Here is a 13,346-nt window from a genome sequence, read left to right on the forward strand (position 1 = left end):
TGCTGAGGGAGGATATCGAAGAAGTTATAACTATGAGCTGTATGAGCTTTACACAGATATGAAAATTCCAAGCCTTCGCAGGTTGCTTCCTGTTTTGCGAATGGCCACAGACGTTGCAACTAAGAAAGTACATACAGGAACTGAAATTCAAAGTGTAATTTTAAGCGAGATACGTGAATTACATAATATTCGTTTTAACTACTAATAGTGAAGAGCCAGTACTGGAGTATCTGAGCAAGCAGCACGGGAAGAAGAATGCACAATGGAAAACGAAAAAGATAAATATTGATAAAATTATCATTCGATTTACCAACACCATATATAGAAAGCCAACTTGCAAATCACCCCCAACAGCATAAAACTGCAGCATTACGGCGTTTGATACATAGGCTTGAAAGAACACCTCTTACACAAAAAGCATATAAGAGAGAGCTTGAAGTAATATATATAACATTGCTGCAAACAACGGATATAAAAAAACAATAGTAGATAAACTCAGAATTATTCATGTTGAACCAAAAAGAATTAATGAAAAGGAAAATACTAACACTTGGACGACTTTGACATATACTGGAAGAGCAACAAATAAATTGGCAAACTTTTTTTTAAATACAACATTTACACAAAATATCTAACAATCTAGGGCATAGTACAGGTTTACAAGTATGATATGTATGAGAAGGTAACAATTCATTTCTCTTTCTAACACATTGCCAAGCCAGTGTCAAACTAGTGTGGAACTCAGTGGAACCTGCGTGGAACATGCGTTTGACACTGAACGAAGTGTCAAAATTACCGAGGTTGCTGTCGTGGAATAAACGCAGGGAAACAAAAAAAGGAGCGGAATATCAGATATGGGTTGATGGTAAATTTTTTTTTTTACGAATTTAGTATGAAAATGTATTGCACCTATATGCGTCCTACAGAAAATTATACAAAAGTCTTGAATTGGGGTATCTGAGGACACATAGTTATTGCAGCATTAAGAATAAAACACGAGTGCTAAGTTTTTCTACCCGTTTAAAAGCTCTCCGCGAAAAACACTTTGAAACCGAGGTCGTCTGCAGTAACCCGTCCAAAAATGTGGAAAGAGAAATGAAAATACACGTTTTGTCCTGTTATCTATAGTTCAAAGGCGAAAAAGTATTCGAATTATTAGAAGCGAGGCAAAACGCGTCTATTAATACCTCCCCCGACGGTTTTGGTCATGTTTTAGCAATCGTCCCCGGTAATAAAGTAACACAATTTGTTAATTAAACTAGTCCAAAACATATGGATTTTAAAGAGAGATGTAATTAAGTGCTCATTTGAAAGTAAATAAGAATATTTCTTTGTAATTTTGCAATAAAAATTTTTATACAGTTTTCGTTAGCAGCTACTACACTTTCTTGGACCTAAGAAGTACAACAGTGCCAAATAGCATCCACACAAAAAACGAACAAGAACAAGCATTTTATCAGGTGAGCGTGGCTGTGTATGTGCGCGCTGCTACATATCCTACTTGTAGACCTGTACTATGATCTAGGGCGAAAACTAAGAACTAACACTGACTGAGAGGATCCCATTAGCAGCCACGGCATGTACAAGCTTACCTGCAGATGTCAACACAGTAATATACCACAAACAGGACGGCAAATAAAAACGAAGTCAGAGAACAAATTAGATATTACAACAAAAAAACACGGAATCCAAACAGCATACCAGAGTCCAACTTCACGAATCACATGGTCGAAAATGAATGTTTTCCAGCAAACATCAATAAAACAGTCAATGTCCTTGACAATCTACAAACAGAAAACATTCGACGGTAGAATAATAAACAAATAGACAAACACAAGTTCTAACACAATATTTGAACCTTTAAAACTTGTTTACAAGAAACAAAGTAAGGACACAGGTACATCAGACAAACACAAAACAAGAAATAAACACACAACACCAAACAAATACAAAACAATAAAAGCACCAGAGCAACAAACATACAAAGAAGGCCCAACGACTACAATTACTGACCTCTACCTGCCTCAGTAAGCCACAGAAATAGATCAGTAAAAACTACTACTACTCGGTTCTGAATAAACGCACAGCACATACACATAAGCAAACATCCATTTTGCCAATACCTAAAACTATAACTATAAGACAAACGACATCAACAGATCAGAACGAAAATTGACAATGATGATGACAACTCTGAAACCGGTTTGTCTCGAAACAAAATTTGATAAGGGATGACTGAAAATTGTTCCAATATACAACTATTTCTGAGGAAGGGGGGACCTCCACTAAGTTGGGAGAGATAGATTGACGAAGGTCGCACTTATGTTTATTACTACATATATCTTCTTAAATTTGAGAACAGCTTGGTAAAGTAAATATTTCGAAAAAGTTATCTACCCTTGAGCATTTTGAAAAGAAAAAAGTGTCATGCCAATCTATCGTTTATGAAATTATTGCTCTCTAAGAGAAAACCCGGGTTCCAGTGTGGTATAATGAACCTCGATTAACTTATTACGTGTACTGCACTAACTAATCATCGTGTTTTTTTTTTACTCTTTATGAAAAAAAAAAAAACATAGTGGTATTTATTGTAGAGCAAAGCAAAGATGAAGTCATACTTAAATAAACCTTGTCAGCTGATTGATAAAAGCAAAGAAAAGAATACGAAAAATGAATTAAATGCGAGTTTTGAAGTAGGAGTACGATGTCTACAGCTCTCAGATATAAGCGAACATATGTCATGTATGTGTGTACATAGAACCACTTGAGTTAAAAATTGGTGTACATACATATGTAGAGGTTATTTAAAAAACATAGATATACAACATTAAGTGTAGAATAAATATGATCAAGGCTATCCAAAAATGTTTATATTTAAGTGCAAATCACAATACATATTCCAAATTATATATACATACATTCAAACTTTATTAAATTGAAAAAAAAAAAAAAATATTTTTTTATTTTGTATTAAAATTTTTCTCAGTGCTAAAAAATTTTTGAAAAAATTTTGACGTCAACTGGTTAGCGTAACTTTAAATATCATACCAAAATGCCTTAGCTTCATATGGAAGTGCTTTTTCTTTGCACTTTCATATGAAATTCGGGCACTTTTGTGTAAATCGAATTTATATGTGAGGGCATATGGAATTGCTATGAAAACTTTTTTATTATATTCAAAGTGTGAATTTGTACGTGTGCCGCTTCTTCAGTGCAAAACAAAAACAAAACTGCAATAAAAGTATAGTGGTTGAGTAGCTCTGAATATCATACACATATATAGATTTAACTTTCAACCAAAAAAATTGACAAAACTCAGTCTATTGCAGAAACGTTATCTACGGTTTCAATACCGTTGCCAATACGAAGTCACCTTGATAAGATTAGATTTTACCGTTTTATCAAATGCATAAATTTATACTAACTGTGACAATTTATTTGAGTTTTGTGAGTTCAAGATTTTCGGGAATCTCTTTCGCAATTACGGGACAAATACCAGAGTTTAAATATTCTTTCTTTTTCAGCAACTCGGCTTCCAAGTTGAATTATTTTTATAATTGATTTTTTTTTGGGAGTATTGTTGCTTGAGAATGCCAATAGCAATTAAGCACGAGGATTCCATCGTAATTTCGAACTCTGATAAAAGTAATAAAATTGTTATGACATACATATATGACGGAGTTAAAACATAAAATGATATAATTACTGAATGACAGAATACTTGCAAGGCCAAACGACAATTTCAGCTCAAAAACTACGAACAAAGAGCAACGCCATCTTAAACGAAACCCCCCAGCAGGTGAGGGGGTCAAAATATACCCGCGGTAGGTATGCCTGTCGTAAGAGGCGACTAAAATACCAGTTTCAGGGGGCTGTGTAGCGCAACCCTTCATGTTTCACCTACAGACGAAGCTCTGGCGAACCCAAACTTCTCATGGAACTTGGTGGTGGGGAGGGAGAGATGGCCTGAAGATTTAATGTGGCCATATAAATCGTTCCCGAGATGGTCGGGCTAGCACCTTAATGGTGCTGTGTTACTGGAGCGTACAGGATCTGTATCAGGCAAAGGACCATCACATGGATAACACTCCCCAAGGCCTTCGGGGAGCAACCTTATCGCTACAACATCAACAGCAACATCTTAAACGAATTTGGGTGACTGGTAATAAGATCAACAATAGAAGAACATATTTGATCTTAATTCCGATCGCGTTGCGAAAAATATCAATTAATGAGTAAATGATTTTTTTTTCAGCTTATCCCATTCGTCCTCCGAATCTGGATACCGGGATTGGTATCCCGATATTGGTATCTCTAGTACCTATGTATGTATGTACTTATAGCGATAGCTTTTGCTGTGCAGACGTTATCTTATCTCTAAGGATAGCAGATAGGTGGCACCCTTATGGGTGATTTTGTTTTAATAACTAGGGTAGGAGTGAGGTCAGAAAAGATATGATTGCACTGAAATGTTTATATGTTTTTTGAATTTTCGACGAAGTATTGAAAGCGTACTAACCCATTCATTTAACTTGAGACTGTAGAAAAAGTATTAGAAATATTTTTCGTTATAAAGAAAATAATTTTACCACACACTTATGTCTCCGTAAATGCTGAAAACAAGTTTTTAATAAAGAATTGGTGCCACGGCCAAATTTAGATATTGTAATGTATTCTTATTTTGCTTAGCATGAAACCTCAAAAGTCTAAAATGCGTTACTATACAGTTTTTTAAGCATAAATACGGGCTAATAATATTAAGTTCGTCTTTATAGGGTTTTTAAAAAATTTTATAAAAATGTGGTCGTGGTCCTTAATTCATAGTTATTAGATTTTACGTGTGCCGAATTGTATCTCGATAAGAGAACTTCTATTCGAGTTATGACTACCGAAGCGTCAGAAAATACTTGGCCAGAGGCGATGCCATGCCCATTTTAAAATATTTTTTAATTTTTTCCAACTTGTTAACATTATAGTATTTCGGAAGTAAAAAAACATTTATATAAAGTAACTTTTTGATGGTGTCTTATTTTTTTACATGTATAAACATTCACATTTGCGACTACAAAAAAGCCATCGACATTTGCTCATAGTAGTAGTGTTGGGAAATACTAGAGACACAAACCTTTTTGGTCATAGTGTATAACACATACCAAATTGAAAGTCGAGATTAGTGGAGCCACACACTTTTAGTGCTAATTTTGTGCGCACCAATTTCATAAGTGAAGAAAAAGTTATGCACTTAGCAGTCCATATAAACTTTTCTGCTTATATATATACATGTATGAAAATGTCTTTTAGGACCTTTTACGATTCTTTAAAATTTTTTTATATAAAAGGAGTCGTGGTCGTTGCCGAGTTTGCTCATTTTTAAAAGGAACATTCACATTTTCACAATTTGTCGCAATAGTTGAGCTCACCTTCGAGTTGTTACCCGCGAAACGTAGAAAAAGGCTTCGACGAAAAAAGCGCGATACCATGCCCGTTTTCAAAAATTTGTGAACTTGCCTTTTATTATCATTTAAGATCATTGTAAAATCTTTTGTATAAAAGTGGGCGAGGTCCTCAAACGATTACGTTATGTTTTTTCAGGTACATTACCTCTTGTAAGAAAAATCTGATGAACCAATTTTTTTTGTTGTTGATGATAGCTGAAATGGTTATTGATTTATGACCAGTAATAATTGTGATATTGATATTATCATTTAGAAAATTTTCGAATATTCGTAATCGACCTATCAACTTAGCAAAGAAATAACGTTATTGTAATTGCATTATTACCGTTATCTGAACTAAATTATTATTCACTGGGAGCTTAAGTATAACAAGTAAGGAATGCTAAGTTCGGGTGTAACCGAACATTACATACTCAGCTGAGAGCTTTGGAGACAAAATAAGGGAAAATCACAATTTAGCAAAATGAACCTTGGGTAACCCTGGAATGTGTTTGTATGACATGGGTTTTAAATGGAAGGTACTAAAGAGTATTTTAAAAGGGAGTGGGCCGTAGTTCTATAGGTGGGCGCCATTTCGGGATATCGCCATAAAGGTGGGCCAGGGATGACTCTAGAATGTGTGTTGTACGATATGGGTACCAAATTAAAGGTATTAATGAGGTTTTAAAAGGGAGTGGCCCTTAGTATATGTGAGGGCATTTTCGAGATATCGACCAAAATGTGGACCAGGGTGACTCAGAACACCATCTGTCGGGTACCTCTAATTTATTTATATATGTAATACCACGAACAGTATTCCTGCCAAGATTACAAGTGCTTTTGATTTCGCCCTGCAGAACTTTTTCATTTTCTTCTACTTAATATGGTAGGCGTCACACCCATTTTACAAAGTTTTTTCTAAAGTTATATTTTGCGTCAATAAACCAATCCAATTACCATGTTTCATCTCTTTTTTCGTATTTGATGTAGAATTATGGCATTTTTTTCATTTTTCGTAATTTTCGATATCGAAAAAGTGGGCGTGGTCATATTCGGATTTCGGCCATTTTTTATACTAAGATAAAGTGAGTTCAGATAAGTACGTGAACTAAGTTTAGTAAAGATATATCTATTTTTGCTCAAGTTATCGTGTTAACGGCCATGCGGAAGGACAGACGGATGACTGTGTATAAAAACTGGGCGTGACATCAACCGATTTCGCCCATTTTCACAGAAAACAGTTAACGCCATAAAATCTATGCCCCTACCAAATTTCAAAAGGATTGGTTAATTTTTGTTTAACGCCATAAAAGTATCCTAGACAAATTAAATGAAAAAGGGCTGAGCCACGCCCATTTTTAAATCTTCTTTTATTTTTGTATTTTGTTGCACCATATCATTACTGGAGTTGAATCTTGACATAATTTACTTATATACTGTAAAGATATTAAATTTTTTGTTAAAATTTTACTTTAAAAAAAAAATTTTTTTAAAAGTGGGTGTGGTCCTTCTCCGATTTTGCTAATTTTTATTAAGCGTACATATAGTAATAAGAGTAACGTTCGTGCCAAATTTCATCATGATATCTTCAACGACTGCCAAATTACAGCTTGCAAAAGTTTTAAATTACCTTCTTTTAAAAGTGGGCGGTGCCACGCCCATTGTCCAAAATTTTACTAATTTTCTATTTTGCGTCATAAGTTCAACTTATCTACCAAGTTTCGTCGCTTTATCGGTCTTTTGTAATGAATTATCGCACTTTTTCGGTTTTTCGAAATTTTCGATATCGAAAAAGTGGGCGTGGTTATAGTCCGATATCGTTCATTTTAAATAGCGATCTGAGATGAGTGCTCAGGAACCTACATACCAAATTTCATCAAGATACCTCAAAATTTACTCAAGTTATCGTGTTAACGGACGGACGGACCGACGGACGGACGGACATGGCTCAATCAAATTTTTTTTCGATCCTGATTATTTTGATATATGGAAGTCTATATCTATCTCGATTCCTTTATATATGTACAACCAACCGTTATCCAATCACACTTAATATACTCTGTGAGCTCTGCTTAGCTGAGTATAAAAAGAAACGATATTTGAGATAGCATTTCATTTTTTTGCCTCGAATTTTCAAAACTTGTCAGTGCTCTAATATTCCATTTATATTTGGTAACATGAATCGATTCATGATATTTGTACTGTATACATTAAACTATTTCACACCACGGAGTGTAGACATTAAAAATGCAATATTTATACTCATATTACGTGCCCTTATTAGTTTATTCTATCTTTGGTTTGTACATAGCACATATTTATAAAAGCACTGTGCACGTTACAGAAGTAAATATTTATGATATGGTAGATAAAACGATTTGCTTACAAATAATGCCAACACTATATATGTAGCTATAAATCGCACTTAGTTATAACTTACTTACTTACTTAATTGGCGCTTAACCGTTTAAACGGTTATGGCCGTCCAACAAGGCGCGCCAATCACTTCTTCGCTCTGCCAACTGGCGCCAATTGGTCACAAATACAAAAAGAGTTTAAATCGTTTTCCACCTGTCCTTCCAGCGGAGTGATAGCCATCTTCTTCCTCTGCTTCCATAGGCGGGTTCCTATAGAAACACTTTTTTAGCCGGAGCGTCGTCTTTCATTCGCATAACATGGCCAAGCCAGCTCAGCCGATGCGTTTTAATTCGCTGGACTATGTGGATGTCTCCGTATAGCTAGTACAGCTAATCATTAAATCTTCTTCGGTACGCGCCATCGCCAACGAAATTGTTATAAATCTTTCGAAGAACTTTTCTCTCGAACACTGCCAGAGCCGCTTCATCTGATGTTGTCCATGCTTCTGCACCATATATCAGGACGGGTACGATAAGTGACTTGTAGATTATGATTTTCGTTCGCTGAGAGAGAACTTTACCTTTCAATTGCCTACCTAGTCCAAAGTAGCATTTATTGGGAAGATTGATTCTTCGCTGGATTTCAGTGCTGATGTTGTTGCTAGTGTTGATGCTGGTTCCCAAATAAACGAAGTCTTTTACTATTTCGAAATTGTGGATGCCAACAGTAGCGTGGTTGCCAAGGCGCGCATATGCTTTTTGCTCGATGACAGCAGATAATTCGTTTTGTCCTCACTCACCATTAAACCCATCATTACCGCCTCTTTTTCCAGTTTGGAGTAAACATAACTAACAGCGCGGGTGTTCTGGCCGGTAATATCAATGTCATCAGCATACGCCAGTAATTGCACGCTTTTATAGAATATTGTTTCAGAGCGGTTAAATTCTGCACTAGTAAAATTTTCTCCAGCACTAATTTAAAGAAATCACACGTAGTTATAACACTGTCCATTATATTGGGTACCATCTATACAAGTTTTTAGTGTATGTGTGGTAAGTTAGGTAAGTAGGGTGTAGTTTTGTATGACATTTAGTAGTGGCGTAAATTATTTGGAGAAATTCAGTATCGGATGCGGATTTTTGGTACAATAAGTGTTTTCCTTAATAAATCGTGCCATACCTGTAGTTTTTTTCAAAACGTGCTTTAAATACATTACTCGTATGAAAAGTGTACAAAAAAAAATTGTCTCAAACTTTTTTTCACAATTTGTGATGTTTTGGCTCGATTGGGACGATTTTTGAAATAAAAACGATTCCTGCTGTCATCATGAATTAAACTAACATCTAGTTCTTGTAGAGTGATTTCAAAAAATTCACCTAGTTGATTTAACAGCCTGCTTTTCCTCTGAACATAGTTTCCCTCTATCTACGACGCTTTTCTTTGGTTGTTTTTTTTTTTTTTTTTAATAACTAGAAAGAAAAAGCCAAAACGAAAAGAGCAGTGACAATTTTTATCACGTCGATAAATTCTTATTTTCTTAAGAAACAAATTCTTTGAATTTTGTAACTGAAACAATGCCAACCAATCTCGAAAAAGTCTTTAAAAAAATTCAAATATTTTATAAAATTTTGCAAAATTTTAGTGAGCTTTGTGTAAGGTCCCTAAAAGTTCGTTTTGATATTCGAAAATTTTTTTGACAGGGTGTCTTATACTTTTTTCTATACGAATGGTGCAGAGGATTTAAAACACCCTAGCGGAAACAAGTACAGGTGTCTAAGTTCGGGTGTGGTCGAACATTGTATACTCAGCGTGAGCTTCAATTGTACATTTCATTTCAGATAAATTACTTTTCTACATAACACGAGGCACCGCCCGTATAAAGGAAAATGCCTCCCCATTTCCTCTTACAGTAAAACTTGATAAGTGAAATATCATTGATTCAGAACTATTTTTGCTAAGTTATAGCTTATTATTCTAGTATACGACCCTTTTAAACTTGTTTTATATTTAATTTGCTGTGGTCTTTAACCGATCCCGTCCATTTTTACTAGAAATATTTCCTGTTATAAGGAAAATATGTGTACACAATTTTGTTACGATATCTAAATTTTTCTTCTAGTTATGGCTCCCGAAACTTTGAAAATTGCTTAGTCATAAAAGGGGCGGTGCCACACCCTTTTTTTAATTTGAAGTTTTTCCTGTTTATTGTTATAAATCCACATAGGAAATGAAATACCATTGATATAAAGCTCTTTTTTGCAAACATTTAACTAATTTTATTCGTCCACGACCCTTTTAAAATCTTTTATAGAAAAGTGGGGGCCACACCCTATTTCGTTAATTTTCATTCGAAGCATTCCTTATAGTAAAGGCAACCTCTCTGCCGAATTTTATTATGATAGGTTTAACGATTTTTGATTAATGATTAATAATATTTGTAAAATTGATTTTATCACAAGTGGGCAGTGCCACGCCCATTTTAAAATTTTTATCAAGAGTCTCAATATCAGTCCACGCGTCAAATTTCAACATTCTAGGTGTATTATTTACTAAATAATCAGGTTTTTTGTGTTTTCTAAAATGTTATATATATAAAAAGTAGGCGTGGTTATCATCCGATTTCGCTCATTTTCAGTACCAATCTATTCTGGGTCCAGATAAGCTCGTGTACCAAATTTGTTATCGTGTTATGGACAGACGGGCAGAAGGACATGGTTCAATAAAATTTTTTTTCGATACTGATGATTTTGATATATAGAAGTCTATATCTATCTCGATTCCTTTATACCTGTACAACCAACCGTTATCCAATCAAATTTAATAAAAATGTCAGAAATCAATGTGAGTATTGAGAGACCTAAAACTTGTACTTTCACTAAAATTTTTACTTAGTAAGACTAAAATTGAGGGCTCCTAAACTGTATACTCCAAAAAGTGCAAAAAACTTTAAACGAAAAATTTCGAGATTTTTTTTTTAATTTTCTCGACGTTTCGAATTTGTTGAAAAATGTTTCAAGGATTGTTTTTTTACAAACATTGTGAATTTATACAAGTGTCGAAGGTTTGAAAAAAAAAAAAACTTTCACAATAGTAAACAGCCTACTTATATCATTAGCTCAATAGTGGTTTTCAAACATTTTTTATACGACTGGTATATTACATTATTTCCATATTTTAAAATGTTTGCTAACTGACTGCTCATATTTAATCTAATAACTAGATTTTAGAAATGAAAATCAATATGTAGTCTGATTTTGTGTATACACATTTAAAAGAAAAGCTGTTTTGAAACACAAATGGGCGATTTATGGCACTTCAATTTAATAACCGCGAGCAAAAAACAAACCTTTCTTCCATTCTCTGGCTATTCACGACAGCCATTCTCCTTGTCTGCTATTATTTGACAGGTAGTTATGACATTGGAGGAATAGAAAGAGTTTTCACTTGCATGAATTAACAATGGTTACGAATTTCGTTGGCATTTTTTCTTATGCTATCGAAAACCAAAAAATAAAAATTTAGTTGACGAAATTTGAGAAGAATTGCCAAAAATATGAAAAAAAAAGAATCTAATTTGAGTAGGGTAAAAAGTTAAGAGGATATGTTATAAAAAAGTTTATTTCAGAAAAAAAAAACAGTAATTACATCACAAAAAAAAAACATTTAGAAAAATTTCATTTAGGAAAACAAAACTAAAAAGACCGCAAACAAAAATGTTGGCCAAAGCTAAGAATTGAACTTATTTAGACTCCATTCTAGCTTTTGAAATTCCAATATCAAATCTGTAATGTTTTCAGGACACCCGAATCGAATACTAGAGAAATGCTGTTTTTGATTTTATTTCGATAAAGAATTTGTTTCTTGTGTAATATTTGTTGAAAATGCAAAAACAAAGGAAATTTCCTAACCCAAAAAGGGATGCGTGAACACTCATAACCGTTTAGACGGTTAAGCGCCAATTAAGTAAGTAAGTAAGTAAGAACACTCAACACACCCCCGAAAATCCATCATTGGAAAACTCGATTATATTGTATACAGTTCTCGCCATGAAAGAGGCGTAGTAACTCATTTAAAAAATTTTGGGATCGCCAGCTGAGATTAGAGCGTATTAGGGATTAAGGCGTATAGAGACTCAATATATTAATATATCGCACACCTGCACCAATAAGGAGCTAACTCAAAAGTCTGAAATTTGGAAGCTCCAGACTTCCCAGCTCAACATCTACCGAACTGTATACTCGTTTTATTAATACCTCAACTAATCAACGCGAAGAGACTTTATACAAATTTCAAATTGCATTGGCGTAAATGGAAAAGCCAGTTAGTTTTTCGCGTTCTCTGAACTTTGTGATGTTTTGATTTGATAGCTGGTTTGATCTAGCTGTGCTATATATAGTTTACCCACTGTGCGAAACTTCTTAACTGGTTTAAATTCATTTGAAATGAAATTAAGATGAATAGGTAGTTTTTTTAGATAATGGTTGAGGTTTTTTTCGGACACCAAAATCTGGAAGTCATAGGAATAATTAATCATGTAGACTATTTCTGGTGTTGGGCGTAGACAGTGTTTTATAAGTTTCGATTCGTATTCGTTGTGTCAAGTCGTTGGTCACATGGAAGACCAGCAAGTTTTATTATTCTTATGGAAAACAAGCAGATTTCATTTTTTGGGTGGAGGACTTGCACATTTTAAACGCTTGCGTGGACGCGGACGTCTTTTCTATTCGTCAAACAAAATTCTTTATACAGAAGCGATATGTAAATATATTAGTCAAATCTAAATATCTAAGTCTTCCTCACAATAATTTTGAAGGGGCCTATTCTACGCGGTCAAAAATTTTACTAAATTTTTTAAACCTAGAAGTTTACTGTTGATTTTAAGCTTTTTTATACTATTTTTAAAACTACTAAATAGCTTTAAAAAATTTCTAAGATGTATTGGTTTATATTTCAGTCCAGACATTTGAAAAATATCATTCTAGATGAAAAATTTAAACTAAACCCAAATAGATTTACCAGTACCCCGTTTCTAAACTTTTTTGTTCTATATCATAAGTTATTAAAGGATAAACCCAATTTTCAATATATTTGGATTTAAATTTTAGTCCAGAAGTTTGAAGCATGAACATTTTCTGGACTAAAATTTAAACCAAATGTTCCAATTCAAAACCAGTCATATAAGGCTTATTTCTTTTTAAATTTTGAAAGGCATACGTTTAAAACTATATTAATACAACGAATTTTGGGGAATTCCTGATAATTATATACCTTCTGCTAAAGTTCGAATCGCTGAACCGCCGAAGAAATAACTCCAATATTCAGTATTGCAAAATGATCTTTAGTTAGACTACTTTGGGGGTAGGAGTACTTCACAATAATACTTCACTAATAGCGTGTTTAAATCCAACTTATTATTTATTCCTCAGCTTGCGCTGCTTTTATAATCTCTGTTGCCTCCTTCGCAAATTTCCCCTAAGCTCTAGACTTTTCATAAAAATGCAATCTGGAACAGTTGTGTCTCATACATGGTATGCGTGTGCATGTGTGAGTAAC

The 13,346-nt window shown here is 34.0% G+C and overlaps 1 protein-coding gene across 6 annotated transcripts in view; it reads left to right on the forward strand.

The window, feature by feature from the left end:
- The window catches only part of scb (scab), a 256,100-nt gene that overhangs the window by 225,857 nt on the left and 16,897 nt on the right, over window positions 1-13,346 (forward strand). The gene's annotated exons all lie outside the window — the stretch shown is intronic.

This window comes from Eurosta solidaginis, chromosome 3, assembly GCF_040869045.1.
Source record: "Eurosta solidaginis isolate ZX-2024a chromosome 3, ASM4086904v1, whole genome shotgun sequence".
Classification (NCBI taxonomy): Eukaryota; Metazoa; Arthropoda; class Insecta; order Diptera; family Tephritidae; genus Eurosta; species Eurosta solidaginis.